General features: G+C 39.5%; 1 long non-coding RNA gene across 4 annotated transcripts in view; it reads left to right on the forward strand.

Annotated features, from left to right (window-relative positions):
- Positions 1-22,743, forward strand: part of LOC113929572 — a 56,991-nt gene that overhangs the window by 28,855 nt on the left and 5,393 nt on the right. The gene's annotated exons all lie outside the window — the stretch shown is intronic.

Genomic DNA, 22,743 nt, shown 5'->3' on the forward strand with positions numbered 1-22,743 from the left:
GAACTAGATAGTAGGTCCTACAGGGGACATCAAGTAAATGATCATTGCGGTAATTTAAGAGAGGGAGGATGCTAGCTTAGACTAGGGTTATAGCAGGGAAGGTGGGGAGACAGTTTGTATTGTATTAAGTTAAAAAAAGGGAAATGGTAAGATATACTTACTCTATATACAGTGAGATAATAGTAGCCAACATTTTTGAGTATCCTTTATGGCTAGACAAGGATTTAAGCATTTACATATACTAACTCACTCATTTTATCATTATACTAGGTGTGTGAAGCCGGCATTATTCTTATATACATTTTACAGATAAGAAAACTAAGAAGCAAAAGGATCAAATAATTTTCTAGAAAGTGATGAAGGAGGCCTTACTCCATGTGTGTGTGTGTGTGTGTGTGTGTGTGTGTGTGTGTGTGTGTGTGTGTGTTGGATGAGGGGCTTCTCTATGTGGGTGTGGGTGTGTGTTGGATGAGGGGCTTCTCTATGTGGGTGTGTGTGTGTGTTGGATGAGGGGCTTCTCTATGTGGGTGTGGGTGTGTGTTGGATGAGGGGCTTCTCTATGTGGGTGTGGGTGTGTGTTGGATGAGGGGCTTCTCTATGTGGGTGTGTGTGTGTGTTGGATGAGGGGCTTCTCTATGTGGGTGTGGGTGTGTGTTGGATGAGGGGCTTCTCTATGTGGGTGTGGGTGTGTGTTGGATGAGGGGCTTCTCTATGTGGGTGTGGGTGTGTGTTGGATGAGGGGCTTCTCTATGTGGGTGTGGGTGTGTGTTGGATGAGGGGCTTCTCTATGTGTGTGTGTGTGTGTGTGTGTGTGTGTGTGTGTGTGTGTGTGTGTGTTGGATGAGGGGCTTCTCTATGTGGGTGTGGGTGTGTGTTGGATGAGGGGCTTCTCTAGGGTGTGGGTATATAGATAGGGAGATACAGATGGGGACACCCCATAAAAAAGGTAGAAGGAAATATACCAAATATTTTAGAAGTTTTATGTCTGAGCAATAACATTTCATGGAATTTTTCTTCTTTATACTTTTCTTATTTTCCAGTATTTCTACAGTGGACATGTGCTATTTTTGTGTACAGAAGAATAATTAAAATATTTAAAAGATACTGTAGTTTAGAATTGTGGTGTTTATTAACGTATTTTATATCATGTCGGCTATTTTTAGTCACAGAGAGAAAGGGTCGTGGTGTAGTTACCACGGCCAGATAGGAAGCTGAGCTGTGGAAATGAAATCTCGGACCAGGTGTAGTTCCTAGATCTTTAAGGCATAGCGATGGCTTCTTCATACTAGCCCTGTCATCTGTCCACTCGTTGATGATGTCTTCTGGAAACAGTCCTATTCAAACAACCAAACTTTTCAGCTTTTCCACACTCTAGCATTGTAGATACAGAACAGCTTTTCAGCGCACAGTCTGCCTAATCAGATGTGCCCCCCATCTCTGGATTCTGTATGCCACGTTGGCTTTCTCTGAAGAATTTCCTTTGTCTGACATGACATCATTTAGTTTATTTATATTGGAGAATGCTCAGGGAAATACTACACCTGTGTTATATATGTGAATGTGTGGTTATAAATTACAGAACAACAAATCATTAGAAGGTGAATTCACTTATCAAATTCCTCGGAGCACAAAAGTAAGCCACATAAACTACTTACTTCTGTGTATCCTTTGCAGAGCCAGCAAATGAGAAGAGGGGGTTAAAATCCAATTTAGGGATAGGGGACCCCAAAACAACCTTTTAGGCTCCAAATCCGGAAATTGTCAGAAAACATTCTTTAACCTCTCCACAGGCACAGAACATTTATTTCATTTCTTAGAATCACCCAGTCTCCGTATCCTCGGACTCCTCAGCATGTCTACTGTTTGCTCAGTTCTTAGCACTAAGCCTTGCACATCAATACCATGAATATATTAGAAGAACAAAAGTGCAGCCTTAAATGTTTCAAAAATAGAAAACAAGAGATAGTAAAATAATGGACTGAAAAATCAGAGAAGGAACAAAATGCTAATGTTTTGCATTAGTATGCACATATCTTTTTTCTTAAGGATTTGAGAACAGTGGAGTATGTGCTCCTTGTTTTTACATAGACAGTTTGAAGGACATAAAATCCATGATGTATTGAAAAGCTTATGCTAAGAACTGAGGACAGAAGTCTAAATATACCACACTTTATTCTTTAAAAATAGCTCTCTGTTTCATTACATTTACTGCCACCTCTAAGATTTGACCAATTCATAAGTGAAGGTAGGCTTCAGATTATATAGTCAAGTTACGTGGAATGTCAGTGGGGAAGAAAATGATGAGGAAGAAACAGTGTTCATTATACAATCAAGAAGTGTGAAAAAGATTAGAACAGAGAGGCTTTAGGAGAAGAATTATTTTGTTTTGTTTTGTTTTGTTTTTACTTTAAAAGAGATACGGAAGCTTAGTTGAAGCTATCTGACAATATGAGGGTTTGGATAAAATAAAGAGAGCAGGTTTCAGTTGAGCAAGGCACTCCTTCCTAAATGGACTAATTCTGATAAATCACCAAGACATGGGGCTGTCAGATTCCAGACAATGAATTTATACAGAAGGAAACAAAGCCCCATTGATGTTTTTATTGTAGATGTTCTTACTATATCAGTACCAAGCTATAAAACAGGCAAAGAACTGAGCATAATTACAGCCTCTCTCAATGAAGTGAGGAGAACTGGTTTGAGAAAAGCCCCACTGAAGCTCATTGCACTGGGGGTGGGTGGGTGGTGGGTCCTCTCAGCAGGACCATAAATCAGGTTCAAGGGCAGGAACTTTATCTGTGCTATGCAAAGCCATGGCTCTGATTCGTAGACATTAAGTTGGGTTATCTTAGGTAGACAATGGAAGAATGAGCCGAAGTCCTGAGACCAGGGGTTTGGGACTTGGGTCTTAACCCTCATATCCTGCAGGGTTGCCTTGGGAAAGGCAGCTGCTTCTCTGAGCCAGTCTTCCCATTCATAAAATATAGTGCTCTGACTATGTGAACTGTATGGACTCTTCCAACTTGAGCATTCTGATTCTTTCTCTTTAGAACCTTAGCTTGTTTTCTTTATTCCAGTGGCAGGGCAATATGGTAAAGCTTAATTGCCAACAAGTGAAAAGGGAAAATCCAAATGTCAGAAAAGAGACTTGCAGCTTGCTGATCCCTGGTGTGAAGGATTATAGTATTGTTTGTCAAATATTTCACTTTCCCACTTCTCCCTTGAAGAACCCCTTCTTGTGTGAGGTTTATATGTTTCTGCCCTGTTGAAGTCAGGAGTAGCCATGTGAACATGCTTTATTTAATGGAATACAGGTGGAAGTCACATATGTCACTTCCAAGATGAGCTTATTAGGTTTGTGATGTCTCTTCTTTCTTGGATTCTTTCTTCTTTCTGGTGTGATGGCCAGAGATATACCAGAGATAAAGATTGTTCTCTCAGCTCGAGTCTGTGAGTGACCAATATTTGGAGTAGTTAATGATCATGCATTGTGAGCAAGAAGTAAACCTTTGTTTTAAGCCACTGCAGTTTTGGGGATCATTTGTTATCGCAGCAAGACAACATTCTAGGAATGGGCAACTATGAAAAGCAGGTCTGATTTCTTGACTGTGACTCCAACAGAACATGAGAATTCTAAACATTTTTTTAAGAACTGTCTCTCTTTAATCTTCATTTAAGTACTATCATATATATGCATATATATGTGTATGTATACAGATACATACATATGTACATATGATACATAGATACATGTATATACACATATTGTATGTATAATTTAGATACATAAAAATTTTCTGCTAATGTCTATGTCAGGTACCCCAGTGCAGGCACTAGGCTATGGAAGATTTGAGTAATTTTGTTTCCATTTGGTCTATGATGCCTTTAATTTTCTTCAATGAACAAGGTTGCCTCTGTGCCTTTTATCTATTTATCCAACAAATAGTTTTGATCACCTTCTAAGTAACTGGTAATCCCTGGAGATGCAAGAGTGAAAAGATAAACCTGGTCCCTTAAGTCAGTTCTATTATATCTTCCAGTAGCCTCAAGGAGACAGGTGCCAGACACAGTGATAAATGCTATGCCGGTAATGCATACGGTGTTATAGGAGCACCTACAGTAAGCATTTTAAATCAGAGCTTTGGCACCATGGGAGGCTTTCTAGAGGAAGTGATGTCTAATCCAAGAACTGAAGAATAAGTAGTGATCAGACAGGAGAAGCGTGTGTGTGTGTACGCACACACATGCGTGTGCGTGTGTAAAGATAGGTTGGGGAATTAAGTGTGGTAACAGTATACTGGTGAAGAATGTTCCAGGAGAGGGAACCATACCAGTGAAAGACCAGTGATGAATCCAGACCACAGATATTAAGGGGGGAGGGGCATTGTCTGGAAAGGAAGGAGAAACCTGATCATACAGGAGCTTCTAAGTCATATTCAGGCCCTGGATTTTATCTTAATAGTCAGTGGGGAGCCCTTGAAGGGTTTTAAGGAACATGTTTCCTCTGCCTCTAATGCCCTCCCCACCCAGCTCCCCTTCCCACTGCCCGACACTCCTCATCTAACCCACTCAACAACCTCTCCCTCTTTAGAGTCAGATCAAACTCTCTGGAACCTTCCCGGGGAGATAAAGCTCCTTCCTCTCTAACTTATCATTTATATATATATTTCCCTGAACACATTTACATTTATTCACTTTCATCCCTTTCCCATAACTTAAGATCTGAAACTCCTGGGGGCAGGGCCTTGTCTTTTCATCTGTCTATCCTCAGTGACTCTCAGTTCTTGGCTCGTAGCAGGCACTCTGTAAATGTGGCCAAAAGAATAAGCAGAAAGAGGAGAACCTTGGGAGGGTCCAGTCTGTAAGGAAATATGGCCACTGAGGCAGGGCAATCAGATGCCTCCCGATGCCCTCAGGCCTTTACCACAGAGGACGTTTGTTTTTGAGGAATGTCAGAACGATCTTGTTCAAATATGACACTTAGCCAGGAAACTTAGGCACTAGATCTTGCCATCCCTCTTCCCTCTGAGTAACTCAGGCCAGCTGGGGCTTCCCCTGTCTTTTCTAATTTTCTGAGCCAGTTTCCACCATTGGGAATATCTGTCTAGGCCTCCTGCTTCAACCCAGACTGGCTCAGGCGTGTAGGTAGCTCCACGGCTTTGGAGGTAAACAGACCTGAAGTCATGCCTTACTTAGCTCTGCCATTGACTGGCTTTGCATGGCAGGTGGAATTCTGAGGTGACCCCGTTAGTGTCTCACACCCTGTACAATCTCCCTGCCCCTCCACTTGAGTATGGGTGGAATCTGTGAATATGATTGGATAGCATTCCTGTGGTTAGGTTACTAACCAGTTGACTTTGAGTGAACCAAACGAGAGATTATCCTGGAGCGGGTACGGGGGAGGCTGACTGGCCTGGGAGCAAATAACCAAGTTGTAAACTGCCAATGGGTCACGTGGGCAGGGGAGCATGTGACTTCTGCTGCCTGACATGAATTCTGCCAGTAACCAGTGAGCTTGGATGAGGGCTGCAAATTTCAAGTAAGCGTCACAGCCCTAGCCCACACCTTGATTTCAGCTTGGAGAAACCTGAGCAGGGGACCCAGCTAACCTGATATCTGGACTCCTGACCCATGAGAACCACGGGATAATGCAATTGTGTTGTTTTAAACTGCCAAGATTGTGGTAATTTTTTATGCAGCAAGGACACATCAACGAAAGGCTAATACACTAGGTGACTGTATGACTTTGGGAAAGTTACCTTCCTTCTCTGAACCTCATTTTCATCATCTGTGAAGTGGCATGATAATCTTATCCCCTCATGAGGAGTCAGTTGTTGAAACCAATTCAGAGAATATATGCAGAGTACCTAGTATCCTCAACATGGATTAAGTACCCGCTCTGTTGCCTCCCTGCCATGGGCACTACCATCTATGCATATGCCTTTTTTTGGAACATTCTGCCCTGGGTTGCCTCTTCAAAGAGCCCGTCCAGGGATTCAGGCTGCGGTAGGTGTCATTTGCCTAGCAGCGCATCCTAGGGCTAATGTTCTAATGAAAATTCCTATTGTAATGCATAACCACGAGGAGTCCAGAATGAAATTGCTTTGGGATCCTTTGTGTGATTAACATTTCAGCTGTTTATGGAGTCTTTGCCCTATCATTTCCTGTTTTAAAAAATTAATATGCTGGTTTATTATTAAAAACCAAGGAGGGGGAAAGTTCAGCTGGTACACAGAGAAATAGTTCTAGATGATCCAAATAAAAGTGTCTGAGTAGGGAGAATATTTGGAAGACTGCTTTTTTATTTAGATGCCCTTTTAATGCCTATAACTTTTTCTTTGGGCGCCTGGGTGGCTCAGTTGGTTAAGCGACTGCCTTCGGCTCAGGTCATGATCCTGGAGTCCCAGGATCCAGTCCCGCGTCGGGCTCCCTGCTCAGCGGGGAGTCTGCTTCTCCCTCTGACCCTCTTCCCTCTCGTGCTCTCTCTCTCTCTCAAATAAACAAATAAAATCTTAAAAAAAAAAAAAAAATCCAAGGAGGGGGGAAGTTCAGCTGGTACACAGAGAAATAGTTCTAGATGATCCAAATAAAAGTGTCTGAGTAGGGAGAATATTTGGAAGACCACTTTTTTATTTAGATGCCCTTTTAATGCCTATAAGTTTTTCTTTTGACGTCACTCCCCCTCTACCCCAGCTCCTTGCCTTCTGTCATCTTAGCCTCTAAATCTGAGTGGGATAAAAGGCATTCCAGTCAAGAGCATTATGACTTTTTAATTATGCCAGTGGTGTTGTGTACGACAGTGTTGTGTGTGAGCCATTACATCAGAGGGTATTTGAGTTAGAATGGTCTTTGCAGGCCTATTTTACAGATAAGAAAACTGAGCCCACAGAGACGTAGCTAATTAGTGACTCAATTTTCTCTGAAGAAAACCAGATCTCCTAACACGCTTTCCTCAAGTAATCTGAATCAAATACTTTTGTATGTATCAAAGTTGAAAGCCTGCTGTGGTGATCTAAGGACCACATGCTCACTTCTTCTTCATCGTGGATGCCAATGATCTGTAAGGCTGCCACCAACTGCACCCCCACAGGGAGTAGAAGGCTTTCTTAAGCCAGATAGAAAGACCCCATTCAATAAGAAGGAAAGATTTAGGTTGGATTTAAGGAGAGAAATAGCTCAGTTGCCAGTATTAACTCTCAAGGGGTTCTGAGAAATAATGTTCTTTAGGGATCATCAGTGAGACTAGAGATTTATATATCCATCGGATGGATTTAGTCATTAGCTACTTGGCCTTACCCTTTATCCTCTGTCTGCTATCCTAGTATATTTCTTATGCCTGGTATTTATTTACTGGAACAGACCGGGCTCTCTTTTTCTAAGAAGAAGAAAGAAATTCTGTTCTAGAGCCTCATCAACCTGGGATCATAGTAAAGACTGATGGAGCATTTACTGAGTGCAGGAATATTAACATGTAGGCCTGAGAGCACTATCCTTAGGAAGTCTTGCTTGCAACATTGGCCTTGGCTGGCATCTGGGAACTTGAATGGTGAAGAGTTCCTTACGGTGATCTGAAATGGCCCCTCACTGATAAGAGTGGCTCACTGTGCCTAAACTGTACAAACAGTATCATTCATGCTGAATACCTGCTGTCCTTCTAGGATTCTGGAATATTGGTACATACCAGGCAGTGGGTGCTTATGTGCCCAGTTCCCAGTAAAAACTTAGGTCACAGGCTCCAGTGAGCTTCTGGAGGAGATATTTCCCATGTGTTTCAACAACCCTTTGCTGAAGGAATTGAGTGTGTCCTGTCTGACAGGCCCCTTCGAAGCTTGCATTTGGTTTCCTTTGGATTTTTTTCAATGCGCCTTTACCTTTGTTGATTTTGCTTTATATCCTTTTCACTGCAATAAATCTGAGCTGTGAGTCTATATACTCTATGTACTATATACTAAGTCATGTAATTCCTTGTAGCAAGTCATCAAGCCTGGGACTGGTCTTCAGACTTCTTTGCTTCCTTAGGGAGAATATATTTATTTTATTTGATTGTATTTTCTGAGAAGCTTCCCTTGAACCACAAAAGCAACAGGCTTTAACTTCAGGGAGCTCAAGTTCAAGAGCCAATATGAAGGGGTGCCTGGGTGGCTCAGTCGGCTGAGCTTCTGACTCTTAATTTTAGCTCAGGTCATGATCTCGGGGTCCTGGGATTGAGCCCTGCATCAGGCTCTGCACTCAGCGTAAAGTCTGCTTGAGATTCTCTCTCTTCTTCTTCCTCTGCCCCTCCCCACCAAATAAATAAATAAATAAATAAAATATTTTTGAAAAACAAATAAAAACAATCAATATAAAGAAAGACAGTCCACTCTAAAATACTGAAATATAATGTTATACTTTTTTGTACCTATTTTTTCCTTCTGGTTTGCTCATCTACACACACCCCATGTTTTTATTCTTTTTTAATTTTTTACTTTATTATTTCCTTCCTGGTCATTTCCAGTGGTTCCATCTGTCTTATCTTACAACTTGGGCTATGAATTTCATGATACCAAAGACTCTATAAATAGCAGATTTAGCAGAAAACAACAAAATATTAGTGTATGGAGACTCCATTTTTATGCTCAGGAATTTTATTATTTGTCTTCTAATTAAAAGAAATCACTTAATATTTTTGTCCCTTAGTTTTCTAATCTGATAAATGGGGCTAGTATTCTCTGTCCACCTCATGAAGTTACAGAAGGGATCCAATGAGGTCATTTTTATCTAAGAATTTCAGAAATTTGAGCTATAGAGAATTGTTGAACCTTATTATTCTCCTGGAACAATCACAAGTGGATTACATGAGAAATGCATGCTCTTGAGATGTGGGCATTCTCTCTCTTTGTTCATAAAATGACAGACAAGAGAATATAGAGATTGTCAATGAGAAAGGGCCATAGAAATAGTTAGCCCTGAGTAAAAGAAGATTATGAGAATGGTTTGATTACTGACTTCAAGTATGCAAAGGACAGCCTGAAGAAAAAACAAGAGAACAATTCTGTTTGACTTCACAAGATAAAATCAAGACTAACGGGAAAAAGACCTGGCTGAGGCAGAGGGAAAGGAAGAGTGAGAGAAACTGGTCTTTAGAGCTGTTCAAGTTCAGGCTGAACCACAGCTTCTTGCATATTGCACAAGGAATTAAACACCAGATTTATGAATGAGCTTCTTTTGTGAACCACCCTTGCAATTTTTGCTGCATTCTCTGTGCTATTATTTATTGAATCTTTAAATAATTCATTCATTTTTTTTAGATAAACTTATTTTAAAACTATATTTTGCACATTTTCTGTTTCGGTTATTTTTTTTTGTAATGTACATTAAAATGCAAAGGTAACTATAAAAAACATACATCTGTTAGTAAACCCGAAACTAGATGCCTTCCAAACCTGATAGTCCATGGTAATTCTTAAGCCAAATGAAAGACAAAAACAAAAACAAAACTACAACTCTGGGGCCCTGATTTCTATTTCTGAGAACCTTTTGGTCACTTGGCACCATGTAGTCTTCCTTGAAGAAAAATATGGTGTTTCATTTGTGAAGCTGAGATTATCACTTGGCCTCTCTTCATGGGAGACCATAAGGCCCTCCTTCTCCACTTCTGCACCGCTAATCCCTCTCTCACAACCCACCAGGACGATGGGTGCAAACCGGAACTAAAGCCCACTGGGATGTATGCTAGCCTACCTTTTCCTCACTCTTGCTGCCCCGGTTTTGCACTTTCCACATAAAGCACTGGCACTTAATTCCTGACTCCTGCTCTCTTACCTAGGGATGCAGGCTAAGACTTTCCCCTCTTTGTCTCTTATGCAAACTTGGTCTACAGAAGTTACGGTCCTGCCCCCATGCGCAGAGTCGATTAGAGCAGAGAAGGGCACCTGGCCCAAGATGGATCAGTTTTCTTCTTGCTGGAATTTGGAATTTCAGCCTAGAGACAATGTATAGTTTGCTAGGGCTGTTTTTAAACAAAGTACCACCAACTGGGTGGCCAGTGGGGAGGAGCAATGAATAGTTTGTTCTACCATCTGAGTAAAAAGCAAGTGGAAACTGTATATTCAATGAAAACTAAACAATGACTAACATAAAGGAAACCATACTGCAAACATCCCAAATAATAGAGTCAGCAGAAGCGAATACCTGAAGCAACTGACCTTTATTACAGAGGCTGTAGACAGATGTAAAAATTTTAAAATACCTGTTGATATCTTAAATATACCTTTGGTATGTTACTTTGTTACTTAATGGGGAAAGGAAAACCATGCTTAATAGAGGAGTGCTTGAAAACAGCTTGGTCAGACAGAAGCACCTCTTCAAACGCAGGATTGATTTAAAATCTTTGTAGGTCTTAGATTCTCTTGTGTTTAGAGGTCCAAATCATATCGAATATATATTAATAAGGAAAATGGTACATTTTAACTTATATATAACTATCTTAAGATTTAATTGCCCTTGGATAGTTAACAATACATTGCATTCTGTAAGTACAACAATAGCATGTATTAATTCCTATTTTGCAGTTTTCTTATTTTAGAGCCAATTCATGTTGTTGCATTTTGTGTGGGGTTTTTGAAAATTTTATAGGCCTTATGCATTGTGCTTTTGGTGCCCAGTGGAAGAAGTTGGATGTGTTTGCATATTAATGGTTTAAAAAAATTTTTTTAAAGATTTAACTTATTTGAATGAGAAGAAGCACATGCACAAGAGGGGGAGAGGGACAGAGGGAGAGGGAGAAGCAGACTCCCCAGTGAGCAGTTAGCCCGATGCAGGACTCGATCCCAGGACTCTGGGATCATGACTTGAGCTGAAGGCAGAGGCTTAACCAACTGAGCCACTCAGGCACCCCTGTTTTAAAAATTTTTAATCAGGGTGCCTGGGTGGCTCAGTTGGTTAAGCGACTGCCTTCAGCTCAGGTCATGATCCTGGAGTCCCAGGATCGAGTCCCACATTGGGCTCCCCGCTCGGCGGGGAGTCTGCTTCTCCCTCTGACCCTCTTCCCTCTCGTGCTCTCTATCTCTCATTCTCTCTCTCTCAAATAAATAAATAAAATCTTTAAAAAAAAAAAATAATAAAAATAAAAATTTTTAATCAATTTATAATTATATTTTTGTTAACAACTAAAAAACATAATAGACTATAGTATTTAAACTGCTGCTGTATTTGCTTTCAAGAAGTGTTCTGGAAGTAAGCCCAGGTTTCCAGAAGCATGAGAAATAGTTCTGTATTTAAGAAGCTACTATTAATAGCCTCTGCAACAAAAAATAAGTCCTCATTTTAAAGAACACTATTAAAAAGTAAACGAGACAAGCCACCTTTCATAATAAGGTGACTTACATGTGCATCAGTTTATCTGATTCAAACTCAAAATGTGTTTAGAAGCACAGCATACAATCAGCCTAGTTATGTGGTTTCCACATTTTTGACATAAAATGAAGCAAAGTGAACCACTTCCAGGAAAATGAAATAAAAAGAAAATGACTAGGTATAGTTATAAATATTACATTTCCTGCTTAAGAATAAAAGGCAGTTAGGGGCGCCTGGGTGGCTCAGTTGGTTAAGTGTCTGACGCTTGGTTCCGGCTTAGGTCATGATCTCAGGATCATGAGATCGAGGCTCCTGTCAGATTCCCACACTCAGCATGGAATCTGCTTAGGATTCTCTCTCTCCCTTTCCCTCTGCTCTTCTCCGCATTCTCTCTCTCCTCTCTCAAATAAATACATAAATACATAAATAAAATCATAAATAAAATAAAAGGCAATTAAAAATATTGCCATTTGCTTGTGTTGTAATGAGCACTGGGTATTATATAAGATGGATGAATCACAGACCTGTACCGCTGAAACAAATAATACATTATATGTTAATTAATTGAATTTGAATTTTAAAAAAATTAAAAAGAAAATGTTACCATTTACAAACATTTCTACTTTTCCTGAATTAGGTTTCGTCTGAAAGAGTGGGCTCAGAAAGACGTGTTCAACCAATTCAGCACAATTACATAAGAGAGATGTCATAACATTTGTTGGGGTTCTGCTCAGGAGCTATCTATCTCCTTTGCAAGTTTTCTCCCCTCTCAGATCTGCTCTAACATTTCTGTTTCATTTAGCTCATGACTGGATACCATCTTGTACTATTTTCCAACTGCTTTCTGTCTGACCCCTCAGGAGCGCTAAGCTTTTTGAAGGGTCACCTATCAGCTTGTGCCTGAGTTAGGAAAGGGACTCCGCTGAATGGAAACATAGATTCTGTGAGTTTTTCTGTACACACTAACAGATATTTGCCTTATCTTTACTAGCTCAGATGGCCACACTGGTTTTTCAAGCCTGCTAGCATGTATTCAAGTAGTCCAAATCAGTACGTACTGATAACAATACATTGAAGTGATTATCCTTTTTACTCAATCTATCAATCAATGAATGTGGCTTGAGCTCCAATTACGTTCAAAGTACTATTTTATCGAAGAGCAAAAATACATATATAATTCAGAAAAAAGGGACTGAGCTGAATCAATGGGAATTAAAATCTAAAATTTGGGGACAGACACCAAAAACAATGATATTCTGTGTTGGTGGATTTAAGGTGATGTAAGATGAGGTGTGTGCTCTTACAGATAACTGTGGATTATAGCATCTTTATAAAAATTGACAATATTTATCAAAAGTCTTGCAACTTTTCCCAAAAGGCATCTGGAAACAGTGTTTAGGAGCATTTACCTGCATTCAAAGCTCAGTTCCTCTGTGGTGTGACTTTGGGAAATTACTCTAATTTCACTTCCTCAGCTTCCTCATCTGTAAATAAGGATAGCAATAGTACCTGCCCATTTTAAGTATAAAATAAGCCAATATTACTAAAATTAAGGACTAGTGTCTAGCAGACAGTATGTGCCAAAAAGCCTTCTAAAATATCTTTGGACACAACATTTGCCACTTGGAGAAACTGAGGAATTAATTAGAGATGATAGTAGGGATATGAGTATAAGTATGAAAATTTAAATACATCTTCAATGTCGTACTTGATGGAAATGGTTCAGTTCATTAAGGCATATCCACATTAGAGTGTGTTATACAACCATTAAAAAATTAGGTTTTCAAAGAATATGGAGATGGAGACATTCTCAGACATCATGTTACATTTTGAAAGCAGTATGTAAAGTTCCCTATACATATTATGATCCTAATGCTGTTATAAGGCACGTAGGAAAAGTCCTAGAAAGAAATATCAAGATATTAATGGTAATTATCTCAGGGTATTGAAATTAGGATTTTAAAAATATTTTCTTCTTTATCTTTTCTATAATTTCAAAATTTTCTACAAACATGGAAAAAAGTTAAAAAAAAAGGGTAGGTAACACAGGGAAAGGAGAAATGGTGATATATTCACTAGCTTTTTTTTTTCCATGCTGCTGAACAAACATACATAATGAATCTTGAATATCTTCAAAGAATAGCAATTTTTAAAGCAAGATATAGTTTTGAGATATAATTAACTAGAGAGTATCCTTTTAATAAACAGCATTTTATATATGTATATATATATGCACATGTATCCTCTCTTTAAAAAAAGAAGCTTAAAGTGGTGAATCATGCCCTGGCCAAGAGGTAATGAAGCAAAAGCTGATGAGTTTTGGATAAACTCAACAATAAGTCAAGTCAGTAGACTAGTAGAAACCAAAGCCAAGCTTCAAGTGGAAAAAAACCTACAGACTAATGATCTTGGGAGTTGGTAAAGTAATTTGCAAAGGCTAAATATTATTGCATATCTGACAACTGGAGGTACCAGAACTCACTCCATCCCATCTACCAGCTAAGTGAGAGAGGCCCCTTTCAGACCTGAAAGGGGTGGGGAGGTCACTTATTCCATCCAACAAATTCCCTTTCCTGAAGGGGTGAGTTATGAGCTCAAATCCCCAAGTTTCTTAATGAAAATGTATCTTCAAATGTTTAAAAAATTTTTCTCTTCTTGTTTCCTGGATTGGAAGAAGAAGTATACCTTCATGGTGGTTGTCCAGCAAATAGGCAATTCCTACCTGGATTTTCTTAAAATAATAAGAAAAGGGGAAAAAAATGCTCTGAACATCCGTAAACCTGCTCACTGAATCAAAGAACATGTAAAAGCAGCTTGGTAGCAAGCACAGTAATTACCAATTGTGATCACTGAGGTATATTTCTTTCATTTTTACAGTAGCCATGTGTTTGCAATCCAGGACCCCGAGAGAAAGTTACATAGGCAAATGTTAAGGTTAAGGATATATCCTTTAAATAGCAGTTAGACACAAGATACATGCTCAGCCACTCTTAAAAAGAAACTGATAATTGTAATTCATTCTTAAGGAAGCATTTTTAATTTATAACCTCTAAAAGAAACTGTCTTTATTATGCTGCAGAGTATTCTAAGTGTGTATCATGGCTAATATTTTATGTATACATTTTTTCAGTCAAAGGCATTTGCCATAATTCAGCTTTAACAAACTCTGTTCTCGGCTGTAACTCAGAGCATGACATATATCTGTTGTCCAGCTATAAATCTGTGGTTGTTATTATACTTTTATGAATCTGATTCATGCAGAAAGCATTATCCCTGCAACTTTAATTAAGGAGTTAGGAATTTCCCCATTTGAATTCCTAGCATTCTGTACACTTTATTGCATCTTCCCCGTGAGCCTTAAATGAGATACTTGGATTACAGATCCTTAGAAGAATAAAATCCATAAGCTCTAAATCAGGGATGGGTAAATGGTTTTGATCCAGCTTTAGAACTGATTGATGGCTCAAATTGCACTGAGTCTCTAGGATTGGATCAATCATTAATATCTAACTTTTTAAAGCTGTAATTTTTGGTATTTGTTGGTATCAGGATATTAAGATGTGGTCTGTTGTTGTTCGGTTTCTTATTTCTGGGCAGTCCTCCAGTGTCTTACTTGGGTTGTACTAAAGCCAAGAATCTATGACTCAGGATTAATAGGACAAAATCAGGTATGAAGCAGAGAGAAATCTGTGTATGACCTATTACATTAGATGCTGTTACTTTTAATATAATGAGGTTGTGAATATTTGTGCATAGGTACAGGTGATTTTACACAATATGTAGAAACTATATGTCTTTAATTGCCACTGTGTCTTTAGGTTGGCTACATATTTAGACATCTTGCATTCCCACCCCAGTTCTGATTTCCCATTCTGATGCTCCAAAAACACAGCATAATAGTAACTCTACCAGCTCTTAGTTAAATATCAGCTCTGGTTTAAGGACTTCCCCACTGAATGCCCATAACTAACCAGTGAGGTCATTACTATAATTATCCCCACTTTACAGATGAGAAAACTGAGGCAATGAGAGGTTAAGCAACTTGCTCAAGATTAAAAAGTCAGTAAATGGAAGAGCTATAAGTATGAGCCCAGGTGCATCTGGCTCTGAAATTCACAATCTGAAGCATTCTGCTATGCAGCCTGAACTAATGTAGCTCCGTCAGCACACATTCATTGAACTTTTTAAACCAGCACTACTCTATCCTATCAGGGAAGAGAAAATGTTTAGGACTATGTCCTTGACCCCAAGAAGCTTGCAATAGGGCGAGGAGAGAAGAAGTACACACAGGGCCAATTATGGTGGAGTACATGTCATGATAATAACATTTATTGGATGATTACTCTGTGTCAGCTGCCATGCTAATGACTAAATCTGTGTAACCACAGAAGGGACTATTTTTATCTCAGTTTTATGAGAGAGGAAGCCAGAGGTAAGTAACTGAAGTCACACAGCCAGTGAGTAGCAGAGCTGAGATTTGAGCGTTGGGAGTCTGAATCCAGAGCCCCAGCTCTTAGCCATTGTTTTCTACTGGATGTGAACACATTTTCAAATGTATGTGGCATATAGCAGAAAAGTGCTATAAGAGCTTAGTGAGGGTAGGAAGGGTGGAGAGTCCAGTTAACCAATTACTTAGCTAATTAATTTATTCAGTAGTATTGGTTATCTTCATTGTCTCGAGCCATACTAAAATGATTTAGGCTCTCTGAACTCAGTATGCTCTCTTTTGTGTCTAGATTTCTGCACATTTTCTGCCAAGAATATCTTTCATGCCCTGCCTCCCCTAGCACCAACCCAACCACCAAATCTTATCACCTCTACTATCTCCCCTACCACCATTGTGTGACTAATTAATTACTATTCACCCTTCTGTCTCTGCTTGAATCCCAAAACCTCTGGGAAGCCTTTCTGCGCCTCCAAGACTTGAGTGGGTCTAGTCACTTGTAATCCCACCCCATTATAGAACTACTGCACTGTGGCATGATTACAGCTTTTCTTGTCTATCCATCCATGCCATGCCTGCTCCCCCGCACTTCTCCCCAACCAACACTCCCTGACCCACCCCAGTAATAGTCTTGGAGCTTCTTGAATGCTGAAACTGGGTCTTACTTCCTCCATTGAACTGCAAGCTCCCAATACAATGTCTGACACATAATAAATGTTTTATAAATATTTTTTGATGACTTACTGAGTTCTGTGTGCCAAATACTGTGCCCATAAAACACTTATGTGACAGCACTGAGTGAACATTTGTTTCCATGATCTCATTGCATTCTTATAATAAGCCTCTCAGACATTATTATTTTCATTTTACAGATAAGGGTACTGAGGCTCAAGAACACAGCATCCTTAAGTTCACATAGTTAGTAAATGGGGAGTTGGAAGTAGAAATCAGGTCTGTCTGATCCTAACCTGTCCTGCAGATGAACCAGCAGTGGCAATGCAGGTTCTAGAAGGCATGATGTAGTTCTAATAAGGCACGCAGATGAGGCAAAGGAGTTGGAAATCATCTCTACTTATGGTTGGTGGGGAGGATAGCTGGCTTTTCACAGGGAAGTGAAACATAGGCTGAATCTTGATGGGCAAGTCTGAGTTGGTTTGGGCAAGAACAGACAGAAGGATCAGCAGGTGAGAGCCCAGTCTCTTCCTTCAGGGAGGAGTAAGAAGTGTTCGGTAACCAGAGCACACAATGCAGGGCAGAAGCAGTCAAGGGTACTTGGCTTGGAGTATAATGAATAGAGCCAGCCTAGTACAGGGGAGGAACTGGAAGGATTGGAGCCGTGACAAAGGATGTACCCACCTTACTTCCAAGAGGTTGAGCTTCCTAGGGAAAGAGTGGCCTTATCAAATCCTGGGAGTGATGTTAAGTAAGTGTGAAGTCAGGTGGGAAATCAGTTGGCAAATGGAGGGAAATGATTCCCTCTCCATACTAGGGAGTCCAAGCCTTCTCTTTTGTTAGCAGCTCTTCAAATCCCCTGCCAGGCGGGGAGTTGAGTAGAGACTTGAACGAATGGAAGAGTAACCACAACATCCTTTAGATAGTCCTTTTTCTTCTTGATCTCTTCCTGCAATGCTTGCTATTTTATCTATTGTTCATATTATAAATGTCATTATTATTTATATGTTAGATGCTGCACTATATGCATCCCTTTATTTGCGTATTTTATTTAGTCCTTCCATTATGTAGGGTGTTGTTATGTCCACTTTCGAGATAAGAGCATGAAAGATCAGAGATGCTAAGTGGCTGGTCCAATTACACAGGGAGAAAGTAGCAGCTAAGAATTAACCCTTGTGGATCTGACATCAAAGTCTGTGATCCTAATCAATAACACAGAGAATAAAATAAAGCTACTAAGTACTCAGTGCCTCCTCTGAGCCAAGCACTTTATGTAGATAATGCATAAAAAAGAGGATAAGATATTTGCTCTGTCTAATCATTTAGCCCATTCATTCTGAAAGAGTAAGATTTGTCTAAAATTCACTTGCTGTATTCTCTGCAGTAATCTCTTCCCTCTCTGTTTTCCACTCCCTTCTTTTCTAATTCCACATTAAGAAGGGATGGGATATTTTAAGGATTTTCTAAGTTATTAGAAATTCTCATTTAGAATCTTGTATTTCTCCCTCACATCCACAGCGAGTCTTTAAGAACAACTTCACACAAGAGCTTTAGAAATAAATGTGTGGTACCCGTGCACTCTCAGTCTCCTTTTAATGAGAAATGGATAGGTGATTATACCATTATGTAGTACATCCTCTTCCTGGAAGCCATCTTAAGCTGTTGAGGATAATGTATCTCTAAGACTGCGTCAGCCTCTTTGTTCCATAGATGCTATTTTTTAGAGTTTTATGAACAGCAAATGGCTCCTTAGGAGAACATTGTCATCGCTCAATCTGGATTTTCCAGCAGTTTTTGGGGTAAGGATGATAAAATGCCCATAGGACAGTGCCAATTTGAAAAGGATGATTAACTCCAGATTTCCCATCCTTGGGACATTGTGAATGCCTGGATCAAGGTCTGATGTGTTCCAGATGATGTGCAAGGATGTACAAACATGCAGGCTTCCATTACAAGGGAGACTAGGAACAAAAGGTACATTATTCATTCATTTAATCACCCAACAAATACATAGTGAGTGCCTGCTCTGCATCAGGCACTGTTCGATCTGAGAATACTTAGTCCTTACCCTGAGAGCATTTACATCCTCTGAGAGAGGACAGGCAATAAATAAATAAATTACATGCTATCAGGAAAAATAAAGTAGGATAAGGCAATAAGGAATGATATGGTTGTGACCTGCTATTTTATATAGAAAAGGCTTCCTTAAGGTTACACTTCACAGAGACCTACTGGAAGTGATGGCTCAAGACTCGCAGATGTCAGGGAAGAGTGTTCCAGTCAATCATGGCAAAGTCCCGGGAATAGTAGTGTGTTTGGGGTGTAGTAGCATGGATGCCCTTGTGGCTGGAAAGGAGTGGGTAAGGGGGAGAGTGATAGGAGGCATCAGCAGGAAGATGTAGGTGAGGGACAGAGGAAGGTTGAGACGTAGACCAGCTAGCCTTATATAAGCCTTGGTGAAGAGTTTAGATTTTATGCTATGTGGATTGAGAAACCACTGCAAGCGTTTGAGCAGAGGAGAGGCATGATCTGACTTACCCTTTTAAAGGCTTCCTCTGCCTGTTCTGTGTAGGATACATGTAGGAGCAAAAGTGAGAGGAGGAAAGCCATAGGTAGGAGCCCGTGTTAGTCCAGACAAGACATGGTAGAGATGGTAAGTGGGGATCACATTCTGGATATTTAAAAGGAAGAGCTGAGAGGTTTTGCTAATAAATTGGATGTGGGAGAAAGAGAAATCATGTGGGAGAAAGAGAGAAATCAGATTTGTACCTGCATATCTGGAAGAATGGAGGTGTTATTTAGTGAGAAAGGAAAGACTTCAGGACCAACAGACTGAGGAAGGGGTAACATCATCCCCATTTTGGACGTGTTCATTGTGAGATGCTTGGTCAACGTCCATGTGGAGTTACAGAGGAGGCAGTTAGGTGGTGAGTTTGGAGGTCAGGGAACAGGTTTGCTCAAGGTTTAAATGTAGGAGTCATGAGCTTGTAATTAATCCATGAGACAAGATAAAATCATCTGGGCAAGAGTTGGCAGGACAGTAAATTCTCAGTTGGTCTCTTCAAGGGGTTCAGTTATGTTATCAACTTGATATAAAAATTCCCCACATGTGTTGCTTTCAGCCCTTCAGAGGGATGCTTCCCTGCTTTTTCTAAAACGACTTGGTTCAAAATGAGTTAGTTCAAGCTCTCTCCAAATTTTGTTTCTAAAGTTCTTAGAGACTTAGCAGACAGCAGCAAAGGAGGTGGTGTCCTTTGTACATCAACAGAGCAACTCTGAGCAGTTTTCCTGCTCTACCTGTTAATGAAATAAATCAGTGTGGCCCAACCACATGGTAGTGCATGCGGAATAACAATTTCTCCCAAATATCTACCAGTGTCACAAGTGTGTTTCTGGATTCTTCTCAGTGGTAATGGTAGCTACTGGTCAAGGTCCCAGAGCCATTTTGCCTTTTAGTATATGGCTTCATCCTAAATATATTTAATAAAGCAGAGGCTTGAAAGGAGAACTATGGATACTCCAGCTAGGGTATCCACTAGTATCCCATACTGGGAAAGACCAGTAAGGGAATGCAGAATAAACCACACTTTTGAAAGTGAATGGTGGCTACATGCCCATTTCACTGTACCTCTTTTACCTGAAGAAAAGATGTTGCAGTGATTGTGAAAGGGAATACATGAACTCTTTTTATGCCAAGCCCCATAAATGGAATATCTTATGGCATGGATGAGACTCAGAATGTTTGATTCAGTGGGATTGGGAGATACACAGAAAACCCCAAAAAAGAGTTTTGTGTGTTTGCACGTGCGTGCATGTACCTGTGCATGTCTGTATTACTTTTTCAATATGTGGGAGCTTCTCTGTTTCTTAAGCACAAGGATAGCGTTGGATCCCAGCCCCAGAAAGACTGGCTTCCTGACTTGGTTTTCAAGCAGATGATCAGGTGCAGAAGAACAAGGCAGGAATCATTGGTCAGGACAGAAATGAAAGATGAGGGTCTTAGTCAAATGGTCGTATGTCAGAACTGGGCAAAGAACCAAAGTCAGGCCATAGTTAAGTTGACCCAAAGTTAATTATTGAGTCCTGAAATGGGACCCTTGTAATGCTCTCTCTGATGGAGGATCAAATTGGTCATCGGCTTGGAGAATAGAGCTGAATCTGCGGGAGGGGACCAATTGGCTCTGAGTACAGATACAAGAAAGGGTAAGAACTGAAGGATGAAGCAGGTGCTTGCAGAAGCAATTGGTGTCACTACCCTTTTTTTCCCAAGGGTAGCATTTTTTAGCTATTTGCTCACCTATGTATATGGTGCTATCCCTATAGGAAGAAAATCATATTTTTCTTGATGGCATACTTGTTTACTTGGCCTGACCCCAAAATTGCAATCTCCTAAAACAACAAATTGAATTGCACACTGAGGAAGGCTGGTGGAAACTAGAAATTTTATTTGAAAGCTGAATTATCCAATACAGTGATTTTCAGAAGGTTCAAATAATCTTGAAAGATAATAAAAAAAATCTTGACATTCAATGGTGCTTGAATCCCATTGTAAGGCCTTCTGTGATATCTTTAACTGTCCATCACAACATTTAAATGATGACAGCTGTGATTTTAAAATAGAGTTCTTAGATGGTAGGTACACAGCAAATATTATGGATTTTTTCATAAGTCCTCTTGCATGATATTAGCAGGGAGCACCAGAATAAATCATATTTTTTTCTTCTGAATTTGTACCATGTAGTTATTGCCTTAATTTTGACTACAATAATCAAAATTATAGCTTTGTAAAATGCTTAATTTTACCAGAATTAAATCTTGCTACTTTTTCACCCCCATAATTAGTGTAGCTGTTGCAATTATAACCCTAAATAATTATCAACAACGATTTAATTTTAAACTAAAATACCATAAAATTTAAACTATCCCTTAGCACACAATTGTGAAAGATACTAAGACAGTGCTCTCTCACTTTCAGTAAAGTATGTCCAGAATGCTGATTTTATTAATTTGTATGAGCTTTCAGATGATGGAATACATAGGCTTTTTCTGCACTGAGAAATTAAAGGACAAATTTAGATAATTATAATTTAAGTTCTTAAACTTTTTTTATACAGTTTCCAGACAATTAAGGTCAAAGGGAGGCTTTGAAGAAGAATTATCTAAGTGTCTCAGTTTTTAACTTTATTCTGTGAATGTACACATGTAGTCAAAACATCCTTCTAATATCTTACTGAAATTTATTATTTCTCAATTAAACATGCCCTTTTTAAGAAAACAAATATATTAATGTAAGCAAGAAGAAGAGAAAGGTCATTAAAATCTAGGGATAGCAACTATAAGCATGTAGGTATCTAATAGTTGATAGTTTTTAGTTTGAAATGTCAAAAAAGACCATTCTTATACAGATTCCCCCCCCAAATGACTATATGTAGAAAAATGTGATAATACTTGTACAGATTTTTAATAGAGAATTATTTAATTACAAAAATTTGTGTGTCTCTCACTGGTTGCACCTTGGGTTAAAAGTTTCATTTTCAATTGATTTTGATTTCTGGTATTTCAAATGATTCATTTAAATTCCTTGATTTTTTTTTTTTTAGGATTGTTTTTATTTTTTTATTTATCTGAGAGAGAGAGAGAGCACAAGCAGGGGGAGCGGCAAGCAGAGGGAGAGGGAGAAGCAGACTCCTCGCTGAGCAGGGAGCCCGATGCTGAGCTCTATCCCAGGACCCTGGCATCATGACCTGAGCCAAAGGCTGACGCTTAACTGACTGAGCCACCCAGGTGCCCCTAAATTCCTTGATTTTTAATATTTCCCAATTAACTGTAATTAATCTCAGAAAATTCTAGGACCTCAGGGTAGAAACAAACTTTGAAGGGAATCCGGTTGACTCATGATTCAGCTGCCAGACCTCTTCTTCATTATTTCTACCTGGGTTTTTCAAGCCTGGACTAGATTGCTTTTATTAATGAGAGACTCACTTCCTCTGGGGGATTTTCCACTCTTGAACTAATTTCGACTGCTTGAAAAGATTTCCTTATGTTGTTTTACAGCTTATCTCCATTTGTTCTCAGCCCTCAGATGCTTCAGAGAAAAGTCCAGTCCCATTTCTGTGTGACAGCAGCTGACCGCAAAATGAAACATGGTCATAAATTCCCACCTCCTCTCAGCTGCTTTCCCAGAGTTCCCTCTTCTTTAGCATAAGTGCTATACACTCCCTGAGGCCCTCTTTATATTTCAGTTTTTTTTTTTTAAAGATTTTATTTATTTATTTGAGAGAGAGAGAATGAGA

This window comes from Zalophus californianus, chromosome 4 (genome assembly GCF_009762305.2).
Source record: "Zalophus californianus isolate mZalCal1 chromosome 4, mZalCal1.pri.v2, whole genome shotgun sequence".
NCBI classification, from domain to species: Eukaryota; Metazoa; Chordata; class Mammalia; order Carnivora; family Otariidae; genus Zalophus; species Zalophus californianus.